Genomic DNA, 14,562 nt, shown 5'->3' with positions numbered 1-14,562 from the left:
ATGTGAAATGACAGGCTGGATGAAGCACAAGCTGGAATCAAGATTGCCAGGAGAAATATCAAAAACTCTCATATATGCAGATGACACCAATTTAATGGCAGAAAGTGAAGAGGAACTAAAGAGCCTCTTGATGAAGATGAGTAAAAAAGCTGGCTTAAAGCTCAGCATTCAAAAAACTAAGATCATGTCATCAGGTCCCATCTCTTCATGGAAAATAGGTGGGGGAAAAAATGGAAACAGTGGCAGACTTTATTTTCTTGGGCTCCAAAATCACTGTGAACGCTGACTGCATCTATGAAATTAAAAGATGCTTATTCCTTGGAAGAATAGCTATGACAAACCTAGTGTATTAAAAAGCAAGGAGGTCAAACTAGTCAATCCTAAATGAAATCAACTCTGAATATTCATTGGAAGGACTGATGCTGAAGCTGAAACTCCAATAATTTGGCTACCTGATGGGAAGAGCTGACTCATTTGAAAAGACCCTGATGCTAGGAAAGATTGAAGGCAGGAGGAAAAGGGGACAACAAAGTATGAGATGATTGGATGGCATCACTGACTTAATGGACATGAGTTTGAGCCAACTCTGGGAGATGGTGAAGGACATAGAAATCTGGCATGTGGTAATTCATTGGATCCCAAAGATTCAGACAAGACTTATCAACTGAACAACGACAACATCTATCTATCTATCTATCTATCTATCTCTCTATCTGTCTATCTATATTCCTCCTTGAACATCTGGAAGTTCACGGTTCACGTATTGCTGAAGCCTGGCTTGGAAAATTTTGAGCATTACTTTACTAGCATGTGAGATGAATGCAATTGTGCAGTAGTTTGAGCATTCTTTGGCATTGTCTTTCTTTGGGGTTGGAACGAAAACTGACCTTTTCCAGTCCTGTAGCCACTGTTGAGTTTTCCAAACTTGCTGGCATATCGAGTGCAGCACTTTCACAGCATCATCTTTCAGAATTTGAAATAGTTCAACTGGAATTCCATCACCTCCACCAGCTTTGTTCGTAGTGATGATGCTTTCTAAGCCCCACTCATGGGAAATAGATGGGGAAACAGTGGAAACAGTGTCAGACTTTATTTTTTGGGGCTCCAAAATCACTGCAGATGGTGATTGCAGCCATGAAATTAAAAGACGCTTACTCCTTGGAAGGAAGGTTATGGTCAACCTAGATAGCATATTGAAAAGCAGAGACATTACTTTGCCAACAAAAGTCCATCTAGTCAAGGCTATGGTTTTTCCAGTGGTCATGTATGGATGTGAGAGTTGGACGGTGAAGAAAGCTGAGTGCCGCAGAATTGATGCTTTTGAACTGTGGTGTTGGAGAAGACTCTTGAGAGTCCCTTGGACTGCAAGGAGATCCAATCGATCCATCCTAAAGGAGATCAATCCTGAGTGTTCATTGGAAGGACTGATGTTGAAGCCGAAACTCCAATACTTTGACCACTTCATGCGAAGAGTTGACTCATTGGAAAAGACCCTAATGCTGGATAGGACTGGGGGCAGGAGGAGAAGGGGACGACAGAGGATGAGATGGTTGGATGGCATCACTGACTCGATGGACATGGGTTTGGGTAGACTCCGGGAGTTGGTGATGGACAGGGAGGCCTGGTGTGCTGCAATTCATGGGGTCGCAAAGAGTCGGACACGACTGAGCACCTGAACTGATATACCTGCTGCTGCTGCTGCCAAGTTGCTTCAGTCGTGTCTGACTCTATGTGACCCCATAGACAACAGCCCACCAGGCTCCTCCGTCCCTGGGATTCTCCAGGCAAGAATACTGGAGTGGGTTGCCATTTCCTTCTCCAACGCATGCATGCATGCTAAGTCACTTCAGTCTTGTCCAACTCTATGCAACCCTATGGACAGCAGCCCACCAGGCTCCTCTGGCCACAGGATTCTCTAGGCAAGAATACTGGAGTGGGTTGCCATTTCCTTCTCCATATATATATACCTGAAGGAATCTCAAATACAGGTATTTCAGTTGTATAGAATTGAGTTGCTTGTACTGCATTCACTGTATCTTATTATCAACATGCTACTCATTGTGGTTCTCATGTTTCTCTTTAAACTCATGTTCTGATGGTATTCCTCTTCCTGACATGGATACCCACTCTCATAGATTTATTGAATTTATGTCTAAGTGATATATGTGTATACATAAATGTATAACATACTATATGGAGGTTATTTCGGAGAAGGCCATGGCAACCCATTCCAGTACTCTTGCCTGGAAAATCCCATGGACAGAGGACCCTGGTAAGCTGCAGTCCATGGGGTCACTAAGAGTCCGGCGCGACTGAGCAGCTTCACTTTCACTTTTCACTTTCATGCATTGAAGAAAGAAATGGCAACCCACTCCAGTGTTCTTGCCTGGAGAATCCTAGGGACAGGGGAGTCTGGTGGGCTGCCATCTAGGGGGTCGCACAGAGTCGGACACGACTAAAGCGACTTAACAGCAGCAGCAGCACGGAGGTTATTTATATAAAATTTAATGTTTTGTCATTTCTGGTTCAATATATTTTAGAACAAGTTTTCCCGAATATAGTTTATTCCTTCTTTAGAATTGCTAAAAAATTAATTGTATCTATATAACATGTTTTACTTTTACATTCCATTACTGACGGCACACTAAGATATATTCAAAACATTACGATCATAAGTAATGTGTAGCCAAAGCTTCCTGTGTGGAGTCTACATTCAATGGTCTAACTGTGACCTCACCTACAGATGTCACTTAAAGACTCTATTCCATATTAAGATAAAAGTAAGTAAATACATTCTTCCTATTTTCTTCTTTAGGAGAAGCAAGGGAAGCTCGCTCAGTACAGGGATTGTGGGGAGTTAACACCCAGGAATTAGCCTTAACAGGTGAACTGAATAAGTGACTAGACTGTAACCTGAATAGGCCAACTCTGCAATATACTATCAATGTTTCCTCAGTTGAGCACCAATGCATTTCAGTTCTGTTCATCCACAAATATGGGTAGCTCCATAAAACACACTTGATATTTTTCTTCCTTCTCTGTCACTGACATAGTAATTAGTCATGTAGCTAGAAAGTCTGGTGGGATTTTAGTGATCAAGATGGAAGCAGAGACTCAAATGTGCTTGCATGATTTTTCTTTACCTCTTATGCTCCTAAGATACACCCAGAAAGAACATGCCTCAAGGCAGCAATGGTTTTTGAGCTTGAGCTCCAGAATGATATGTGGAATTAACATAACCCTGACTAGAACTCAGAGACCAACCAAGTCCAGTCAAGCTCAGTCTAGTTCAAAAAAGTCCCTACAGATATGCGAACAAAAATAAATGTTTAGTGTGCCTGTGAGATTTTTGAGATAATTTTTACAAAGAAAAGTTTAGTAACATAATTAATTTTGCTAATGAAAATCCATGCCAAAGAAAAAGAAATGGAAGAAGACAAAATGGTGTGTGAGGAGGCTTTACAAACAGCTGAGTAGAGAAGCAAAAAGCAAGAGGTAAAGGGAAAGATATACCCAACTGAATGCACAGTTCCAGACCATAGAAGGAGCAATAAGAAGAACTTCTTAAATGAACAATGCAAAGAAATACAAGAAACTAACAGAATGGGGAAGATTAGAGATCTCTTCAAGAAAAGTGGAGATACCATGGGAATATTTCTTGCAAGGACAGGCATGATACATGAGAGAAGTGGCAGGAACCTAACAGAAGCAGAAGAGATTAAGAGGAGGTGGCAAGAATATACAGAAGAACTATACAAAGGACCTTCATGACCCAGATAACCAGGATGGTGTGATCATTCACCTAGAGCCAGACATCCTGGAGTGTGAAGTCAAGTGGGCCTTAGTAAGCATCACTAAGAACAAAGCTAGTGGATGTGACGAAATTTCAGCTGAGCTATTTCAAATCCTAAATTAAGATGATGCTGTTAATGTGATACACTCGACATGCCAGCAAATTTGGAGAACTCAGCAGTGGCCACAGGACTGGAAAAGGTCAGTTTTTATTCCAGTCCCAAAAGGGTAATGCCAAAGAATGTTCAAACTACATTACAATTATACATTTGGGCTCATTTCATATGCTAATAAGGTTCTGCTCAAAGTCCTTCAAGCTAGGCTTCAAGCTAGGCAGTATGTGAACAAAAAACTTCTAGATGTAAAGGTGGGTTTAGAAAAGGCAGAGTGACCAGAAATCAAATTGCCAACATTTGTTGTATAATAAAAAAGGGAATTCCGAAAGAAAACATCTATTTCTACTTCATTGACCACACAAATACCTTTGACTGTGTGGATGATAACAAATTATGGAAAATTCTTAAGGAGATGGGAATACTAGTCACCTTACTTGTCTCCTGAGAAACCTGTTTTGTTCAAGAAGCAACAGTTAGAACTGGACATGGAACAAATTTGGTTCAAAATTGGGAAAGGAATAACAAGATTGTAAATTGACACTCTGCTTATTTAACATATGATTAAGAAAGTCAGTTTTGTGCTCAGGACATTTGAAAATTTTATATTTTATAATCTTTTAGGATTTTTAATATTTAGACAATATCTAGGGAATCTAATATTCAATTATTAAATTAGGTACCCCTTTCAATACTTCCTTTGTAATCCTATAATAATAGTGAGAGTAAGCAAAGATTAAGAAAAGTTGCTAAAAAGAGGTTTTGAAATTTCATGTTTTCATTGTTGATTAACACTCTTTTTAAAATCACATGAATTGTTCCATAATGGAGAAGTTTTTTACATTATCATTTTGGATCTTCATAGTCAAACAAGGAAAAGCATATGTTACTATGAACAATGGTATTTTGAAAACATATAGAAATTAATAAAATTTCTGTGCTTTAGTACCATATTCTACATGATATAATATGGACTTCTCATTTACCTAATAACTGTTGGCATATAAAGTATAAAGTTTGACAACTCTAAGTACTTCAGAAATGTATGTGCCCTTTTGAACATGATTTCTGAGATTCCTCATTTATAAAATGAATTCAATGTTTTATTTACTATGCCAGGTTATGGTGAATATTAAATAATATGGAACTTACAGTGAAAGACAAAAGTGCAAAATGCTTAAAAGTATAGACTTCAAGCCACACTGTGAGATATACATATTAGCTTCACCACTTTTCAGCAGTGTGACCTGAATAATTTACTTAATTTCCTTTTTCTTTCTCAATTTTTATAAACAGCTTGATAATAATAGTACCTACCTCATAGAGTTGCCATAATGATTGTATTAATATATTTAAAACTCCTAGATTAATACATGGGAAATGAGCACTCTATAATTTTGCCACTATATATAACACATTTATGTATTATATAATTATGTAAAATATATGTATAATTATTTAATTATTATATTATTTTATAATTATTTAGATCTGTGTGCCAATTGTCTGGCATAGAGTAAGCAATCAGCACATTACTATGTTTTTCTTGAGATTGCATTTACAAACTTCAATATTTCAATCTTCGTGTCTTTGTTGAGAGCATTTGAGGGTAAAAGAGATATGAATTAACTCATGAAATTGTATTGAGTAGTGTTTACTAGTATACTCTACATTATTTTGCCAAGAATGGTGACCTTTGGGGTACCAAGTGCCTTGAGAGCAGTATTTTAATAAATTATACTTTATTGATGGAGAAGGAAGTGACAACCCACTCCAGTATTCTTGTCTGGAAAATTCCATGCACAAAGGAGCCTGGTGGGCTATAGTCCATGGGGTTGCAAAAGAGTCAGATATGACTTGGCAACTAAACAACAATAACAGCAAATACTTACTGAATATGAAGATGGGCATTTTATATAGTTAGCTTTAAAGAAATGGTAACCCTGAGGAAATATGTATTTATGATGATTCCTATATGAAGAATAAAAATTAGCTGGACAAAATATGATGGGTAGCTCTTCCTAGTGGAAAGGACAACATGTATAATGGATATAGGGGCAGAATAGGGAGTCTACAGAGACTTGGCTGACATTTTAAAACTCCATTCAGACTTACTTTTAAAAATTTAAATAAAGTGAAAATGCTATATTGGAACTGAGACTAATAATGTAGGGATACATATTTCCCCAATTATTATAAAACTCAATGCAATTCCACCCACTAAACAAGCAGAATTTTTGAAAGATTCTGAGAAAATAATTCTAAATTAATAAGCAATTATAAATGCCCATGGATCAATAAAAACTATTTTTGTAAAAAATATACCATAAGGTGGGGTTGAGGGAATGAAGTCCGCTTCATGAGATATTTAAGATATTTATGCTGCAAAGCTGCAGCAATAAAATTCTATAGTGTTGGCACAGAGACAGTGAGACTTTTGGACATAACAAAGAGCCCAGAAAAAGAAGTATTTTGGAACTTTGATATATCTATGTCTGTGATGTCACATAGCAATGGAAAAGAATTGATAAAGAAAAGTAAAACTAACAGTCTATCTCCAATTACATGAAACAAAAGTCCATACTACTTTGACTATGAAATTAAAACAATAAAATCAATAGAAAAAATATATAAGAATACCTTTTACTAAAAGATCGAGAAAGATACTCAATAAGATCCTCAAAATCCCAAAGTAAATTATAAATGTATATACTATATTATGTATATTTATATATCTAAATGAACTAGATCAAATTAATTTCTCATTACTGAAACATACTGATAAAATTAACAGAAGCAATCATTGCAGTATTGAAAACAAAACAACAACACAAAAGAATACATAATACATAAATGAATTACTTCAAAGGAGACCAAATGAAAACTATCAGAAAATGAATAATTATTTTTATAAGTGAAAATTCAAATAGCTAACAATATATAGAAAGATATATAATCTTAGGAATTGGCAGATATATATTAGCACAAATTTAAGTCTCAGATATCACCTTACACCTAACAAATTGACAAATATTAGAATATTGCATATCAATTATCTATGGTATGTAAAATTGTTTTTGTGGTTGTTAAGTGTCTAAGTTGTGACTGATTTTTTATGACCCCATGAACTGCAACTCACCATGCTCCCCTATCCTTCACAGTCTCATGGAAATTGCTCAAACTCATGTCCATTGAGTCAGTGATACCATCCAACCATCTCATTCCCTCAGAGAAAGTCGTCTAAATCCAAAGTCTTTAGCTCATGTCTGTTCTGAAGTATGGGAATTTAGGGTAGAATAATAGCATTAAGAATTGCATAAAAATTTAATGAATTGTTAGGTTTTTTCAGCAAGGATTTGCTTTGAGGTAAAGATATGTAGTCTTACATATTGCCACAAAATAATTATTAAAACATTCTTTGAAGTTCAGATGTTTGTAATTCCAGAAACTATACTTTGACATGATATAAAACAACTTAAGTCATTTTAAGAACCTGCTGTAAAGTCTAAGATCACAAAGAGTTCTCAATTTTAAATATATTTTTCATTCATAGGCAAAAAAGTACAACTTTACAACTTTTTCATCTCATTTATAGTCATTCTAACTCTTAATGCAGAAAAGCACATGGGATATTAATGGCAGAAAAGAGCACAACAGCCTAGTTTTAGTTTACTAAGTGATATCAGAAGATAAAGCAACAGCTAAGAGAATAACATCATATTCATGTTAACAAGAAAAAGTAGTAAACGATCTTTATCCTAAAAAGAGGATTTTCTATGATATATGAGTTATATCTTTACTATTCTCGACTGAATATTTGTATTCTCAACAGAAGTTCATTTTATTCCTAAGTGTAATCTTTACATTTTATTTTCTCCACATGTTTTACTATAAAAGTTTACAAACATGCAGAAAACTTAAAATAATCACTCAGTATATATACCATATACCCACCACCTCTTCAATAATTAGATTTTGATATGTTTCCTTTATGATCCACCTATCATTCTTTAAATTATGATATATATATATATATCATTATTCAATCATCATTTTTTGATGTACTTCACATACTTTATTTCCATGTACTTTAAAATGTATACATAAAATTGTAATGTTTCTGGGAGCAAAATTTACATGCAGTAATATGCACAAAAATTAAATGCACCTAAGTACAACTTTAAAGCACCTTAGTCTTTCTTGTTTCTGTCTGCTCTAAGTTTTACATCCTCATCCTACACCAGATGTCCCTGTTTCACTATAATTCATGTATTCTAAATGACAGAAATCACAGAGAATCCTGTTGTTTCCCCAGCCCTTAGCCAATATGATGCTTATTCTTATCGGAATACTAATATGTCATTTAGGTTTGTATGAGGCTGTTCTCTGTCACATTCTTACAAGAATATTGAACCAAAGCAGCCAGACATCATCATTTAGTTGGAACAGAGGAAAATAGATACAACACAAAAATGCCAAAGCGTAATATAATTAATCCCTAAATGAAAGGTCATTTATAATTTGGGTAAACAAAGTGACATTGCTAAAATTAATAACTGGGACTTCTTACATAGGATCTATTTTCCTGACAAAAGGTAGCCTATCTCTACTTGAGTTGTATTAAAATGTGCTATTAAAGACAACTTTGTTAGCCTAAAGGCATGGCACACTGCTAATGTGAAATGTTGCCTTAGGTTTACAAATGATAACACTCGACTATAACAGGTTCCCCTATAAAATCAATTACCTCTTCTCTAAATAAATTTTAATGGCTTTATAAATAATTTAAACTAATGGGTATATAGTACCTGGATATTTCCAGCAACCTCAAGAATGGTTTTGTCATTGAAGTCTTATGTCTTCATTAAAAGGCATTTTTCATAGAGTTAAAAAAAATGTTAAAACAGTGTCTAAAATTTAAATACCTGCAAAACATGGCACTTCTTTCATTATCTAGATAATCCCATATTCAGACAATGTTAACAGAAGTTAGAGCCAAACCACCCCATCACAATTCTTTCTGTGTTTAGGGGAGCTCACAATATATGAAAAATATCTCTATCACACCATATGGAAAAAATGTGTTCTAAGATATCAGAATGACTCAAACTCTTAATGAATATGAAACACCATTAGGTGAAACTGTAGTTTGCTTATGTGTATAATATGAGCTGAATAATAATGTAAGTATGATGATCCAACTCTTATATGTTATCAACAGTTAAAAGATGCCAAGAAGCTAGACAAGGGCCATTTACAAATGAAGTACTAAACTTAACAGTTTATCAGTTAATTTCAAAAGGGGATATTCCCAGTATTTAGAAGTTAAATATTTGGTATTTTATGAATTCTGATTCTCCATAACCATTTTTCTTTGCAATCTTTTACTTTTCAGTTGTATCAAAATGAGAGCAGTTTAGAAACATGAATTAAATAGTCTAGACCATGAGACTGAGTTCCAGTGTTCAGGTTTACATGTTCATGGTAGTCAGCCCAGAATTCTAAGTATGCAGTTTCTTTCACCATTGTAATCTATTGAATGTAATAAACTTTAAAATTCATTATTTTACTCCAGCTGTGAAGCTCCCACATTTCAAAACTATTAAAGTCAAACAATCTTCATCTTGTCTAATAATACCAAAATATGTGGAACAAAATGGTGCCAAATAAAGTAATACAAAGAGAAGAAGTGAAGTATTAGTCGCTCAGTTGTGTCAAAGAGAAGAGGATGACAATTGTTCATACTACTGTTGTTGTTTAGTCGCTAAGTCATGTCTGACTTTGCGACAATATGGACTATAGCCTGCCAGGCTCCTCTGCCCATGGCATTTGCTAGGCAAGAAAACTGGAGTGGGTTGCCATTTCATTCTCCAGGGGATCTTCCCGATCCAGAGTTTGAACCTGTGTCTCCTGGTTGGCAGGCAGATTCTTTACCACTGAACCACTGAACCACCTAGGAAGCCCAATTGTTCATATACCCATAGATTTATTCCAATTTGGAACAATAATGTATTCAAAAGTAGGCTACAATAATAAAACTTCTTTTTCAGTTACATGATGGTTAAGTCATGAGATCCCCAGGTTCCATTTAGTAGCAGTACACTTCTTTGGATTCCCTGGTGGCTCAGGTGGTAAAGAATCCACCTATCAATGCAGGAGACTCAGGAGATGCAGGTTCGGACCTTGGGTCAAGAAGATTCCCTAGAAGAGGAAATGGCAACCCACTCCAGTATTCTTATCTGGGAAATTCCATGGACAGAGGAGCCTGGTGGGTTGTAGTCCAGGGGGTCACAAGGAGTCCGGCACACACAATTCTCCCCAGCAGTCAGATTCTGTTTTTAGCTTTGGCATCTCCACCTTCCCCAGTACTCCTTTTGACATGTGGGAATACAGCTGCAAATGCCTCTGGATCCTTGTCTGCCCAACCCTGCCTGTAAGTAAGCTACCCACAACAAACTTCATAACTGTGTTTTATGGAGGTACCTGCTTTGTTTTTGATTTAAAATTACTTCTCAGTTCAAAGGATATCATTCAATATCTCCTCATTATTCAATGCCTTCCAACATTAGTCAAACTGCTGTGAAACCAACTGAATAGGTCTACATCCTGGATCCATTAGGCAGCAAGTTAGCCAAGAGCAATGAGAGGTGGCTCAATTGGCCAAACGTCCAGTGGCTGCCTAATCCCACAAAGTTATTTACCAACCCCACCCCAAATACAGTACACCATCAGTACTCAAGAATGGTCAGGGGACTGGAAAAATCTCCCACTGGCTGACTGGTGGGACGTTCCCTACTCTAACACATGTGCACAGCTTACATTATCATTTACTTAGGTAACCTCTGGCAGCCATTGGGCTCATTAAATGTTCATACATATTCCCCATATACATACATCTAATTATAACAGACTGAACTATGGGAAGTACACACACATTAGAGCCTTTTGTTATATAACCTGCAGCTGTCAGTCAAGACCATCAATCAACAATCTCTTGGATTATGCAAATAACCTTGCCTTAAAAACTCTGTACCCCAGCCCTCTGGGGCCATTGCCTTCCTTGCTCGGTCCCACCTCTCCTTTGAGGTGCTCCCTCTGTTCTCTTTTTCCTTATCTTCAATAAACTCTCTGAGGCAAGACTTCAGATTCTTCTTTGCATCTTTACCAAGAACCGAGGCCCACGGGAGGAAATGTCTCCAGACTCCTCCACTAGTAGATCTACTTTTTGCCGTCAGGTAATATTAAAGAATGTCTGTATTTTTGCATCTGTAAAAAAAATTACAATCGTAGGACTTATCTCACAGAGCCATTGTGAGAGGTAAATAAAATTTGTGTTTCAAATACTTAGGAGAGAGTTAGGTCTATAGCATGTACTAGCTCTTTAAGGCAGAAAATGCACATGAGCTTTGTTCTTTAGATCTTGATATAATGGACATGACTGCATGTAATTTTACATCTTTCTTTTCCTTTCTTCTAAACTTGCAAGAGAATGTGTTTCTGTTGGGGGCTCTTGGTGGGTGATTTTCTTTAAACTAGGCCTGAGTTCAGAAGAGTATGTATAGCTCTTCTAGGTCCTAGATTCCTGAAACACCCCCTACCCTGAGGCTTCAGGAATAACTATAAGAGGCCTGTGTATGGATTTACCTATTAATGAAGTTGACAAACATATTTATTCATTCAAAATCAGTCATTCAGCACTTCATCCTCTAGGAGCTTGTATTCTAAGGAGAGCCAGGGACAAAGCAAATATTAGAAAATAATATGATCTTGCTATTAATGCAATGAAAGTCTTTGCTGGTATCGAAACACATCACAAAGTCCCCAGATGAATCATAGGCAGTCAGGGTTAAGGGAGGTGCTAGAGCATGAACAGCTGTTATCTAAGTGGAACGTGAAGAAACGAGAAGATAGTAGGCAGAGGAACAGCATATTCAAAGACAAATGGTTTAATATAACTAGAAAATTAAGTGCAAGACTGAAAATAATTGATGAGGATACTATATGAAGAGAGATAGCAACTGATACTTAGTTACAGACAGAGATGGACAAGAGAGGCTGTTAGCATGTGATCTAGCATGAAGGGGAGAATCTGGTATGAATAGTCAAGACTACATATTTTGATATAAAAACAAGAGTTGCCAAAGTTGTTTTGCTTTGTCTTGAGCACTCACTCTGGAAAGTTGATAAAACAGGAACTAGGAACTAACTCAGAAACTTAAAAGTTAAGCATCTAAATAGAGTCTACCCAACAAAATGCCTCACCATGAGTATTGACTACCAAAAGGAAAAAAAGAAAGAGAGAGAGAGAAATACTCAAGCTGCATTGTTGAATGTAGTAGAAAAACAGTATAAAATTGTAAGAGGAATAAGCATGGGTCAGATCTTTGTGGCCAAGCTAATAAGTTAGACAACATCCTTAAAGCAATTTGAGATATTTCAGGCTTTTAAACAAAGTTTGAGTCATTTGCCTTAAAAAAAAAAAAAAAAAAAGTCTGTCTGAAAGCAATATGCAAAACCTACAGGAGGTATCAAGGCCAGTTTTATTTTATTTTATTTTTGTCATGATTCTGGTGAGGAATGATTAGAGACTGAGCTAAACTACATAGCATTGATACATTTTTAGAGATAGTAAAAGAATTGACATTTACACTACTTGAACTCAGTGTCTCCCTCTGCCCTAAACTGGATACATGATCACTGACACTGATATTCATGCATGCACTTTTATTTTGTAATATCTATCTTAAAAGAAAAAAGAAATTTGACTGATCCTTGAGTCAAAAGGAAAGATGACTATAGAGGATAACATGATTTCAATGTCCCCAAATATGACTCATTGAGAGCTGACTCATTGGAAAAGACCCTGATACTGGGAAAAAATGAAGATAAAAGGAGAACAGGGTTCATAAGATGGGATGGTTATATAGCATCACTGACTCAATGGACATGAATTTGAGCAAACTCTGGGAAATAGTGAAGGACAGGGGAGCCTGGCGTTTTGCAGTCCATGGGGTGCAAAGAGTCAGACATGACTTAGAGACTGAATATCAATAACAAATACTGAACTGTATTCATGACCAGAATCTTCTAATGCTCACACATTAATGATTTCAGATGTAACTTCTTTGAAGTCCAGGTGAATAAGAATGGAGTGAGAGCCCTACTGTGTCTGCACCTCCGGCCCGGACCGATCCCTGAAGGCTGATGATTGTATAAAGGGTCTACAATAGTTTTAATGAGCACTAAATATCAACAAATGGAATTGAAAAGAGAGGAAGAAGACTGATTCCTCCTTGCAGCTGCAGTACACAGATTATTAATTAAAATTAGAATATTTCTTATCAAAGGAATAAAAACATAAAGATCTAAAATCAACACAAAGACTGATTATAATACAAAAGTAGTTCCTTCCTTTCTATTTCTACCCTTTCAATTCTGCCTTCAAGAGGATATCACCATTCACTTCTTCAGGTATTTCATTAAGCATTAATTCTATGTTTCTAACAATATGCTAATATTGTTATTTAATAATTTATCAATTTTAAAAATATTATACGTGCTTCTTTATGAAGGATTAAAGTTTCTTATTTAATTTCCTACTGCCTCCCCAGACTCTTAATTTATTTATCTTGATGAATGAATCGCAATGTTTACATTTTTTTGCATTTAAAAAAAATAATGTTCACTGCAGAGCCAAAAAACTTACTGCAATTACATTTTCTCACATGTGCTACTTTTCACGTTCTATAAAAAAAAAATCAACTTGTTTTTCTTAGATTATTTGCTATCAGAAAGCCATATTTGTATAAGTGCTCACTCATATCATGTATTCCTTTACCTTTTCTCCTTTATATTTATTTTCATGAAAAAACAATAATAGTCACTGGTTAGAAGCATAAATCATGCCTGAAAAAAAAAGACTATATTTAAGTACTCTATCTCCCAACTGGAAACAAAACTGAGTCTTCAGTAGACCGTTAATAGTGGAATTCAATGTGTTGAGCTCATACAGAGCTTACATTTTTGCTGCTATGTCCACATTGATCAAGCACTAGGTAGATGGGAAATGAGATTTATCAGCATTTACAAAATGTATTATCTTGACAAATGCTTATTCAGAGCCTCCTATTAAGCAGATGCCCTTTGTTAAGTAGTCACCTATAACACAGATATTTGTGTGTTTCAGCCCATCCTAAAATACCCATCTATAGACTTCTTCCTCCTATTCTTTCCACATTTCTACTCATCAGCCCCAAACATCAACAACATTAGTCTCAACTTTTTTTTTTAATCCTTGACCTTATTTAGCCAAGAAGCAATTCCTAAATAAAGTACCATGACCACTTTTTATCCTGTACCTCACTGAACACAGCACTGTATGGAAAGAAGTCACCAATAAAGAATCTAGAACTATTTGTAATGCCACTTGACCCTCCTTCTAGAGATTTTAAAGAAACTCTTATGCTATTGAGAAGGCAAGTAATGAAATTAAGTATTAGTTCTATGAGCTAATAATATGGCCCCAACTCCAAGGTGAAGAATCACAGCTTATACTTAGGCTTGAGACCAACTTAAAACTTCAGAGAAGGAAGATCAAGGTGATCAAGTCTTGGATTAAAGATGCTTCCATAGAAATTTTTCAAATCATGCCTAAATA

This window comes from Giraffa tippelskirchi, chromosome 2, assembly GCF_054371585.1.
Source record: "Giraffa tippelskirchi isolate mGirTip1 chromosome 2, T2T-mGirTip1v1.2.pri, whole genome shotgun sequence".
Classification (NCBI taxonomy): Eukaryota; Metazoa; Chordata; class Mammalia; order Artiodactyla; family Giraffidae; genus Giraffa; species Giraffa tippelskirchi.
The sequence above is the reverse complement of the archived record's forward strand: the minus strand, read 5'-3'. Positions refer to the sequence as shown.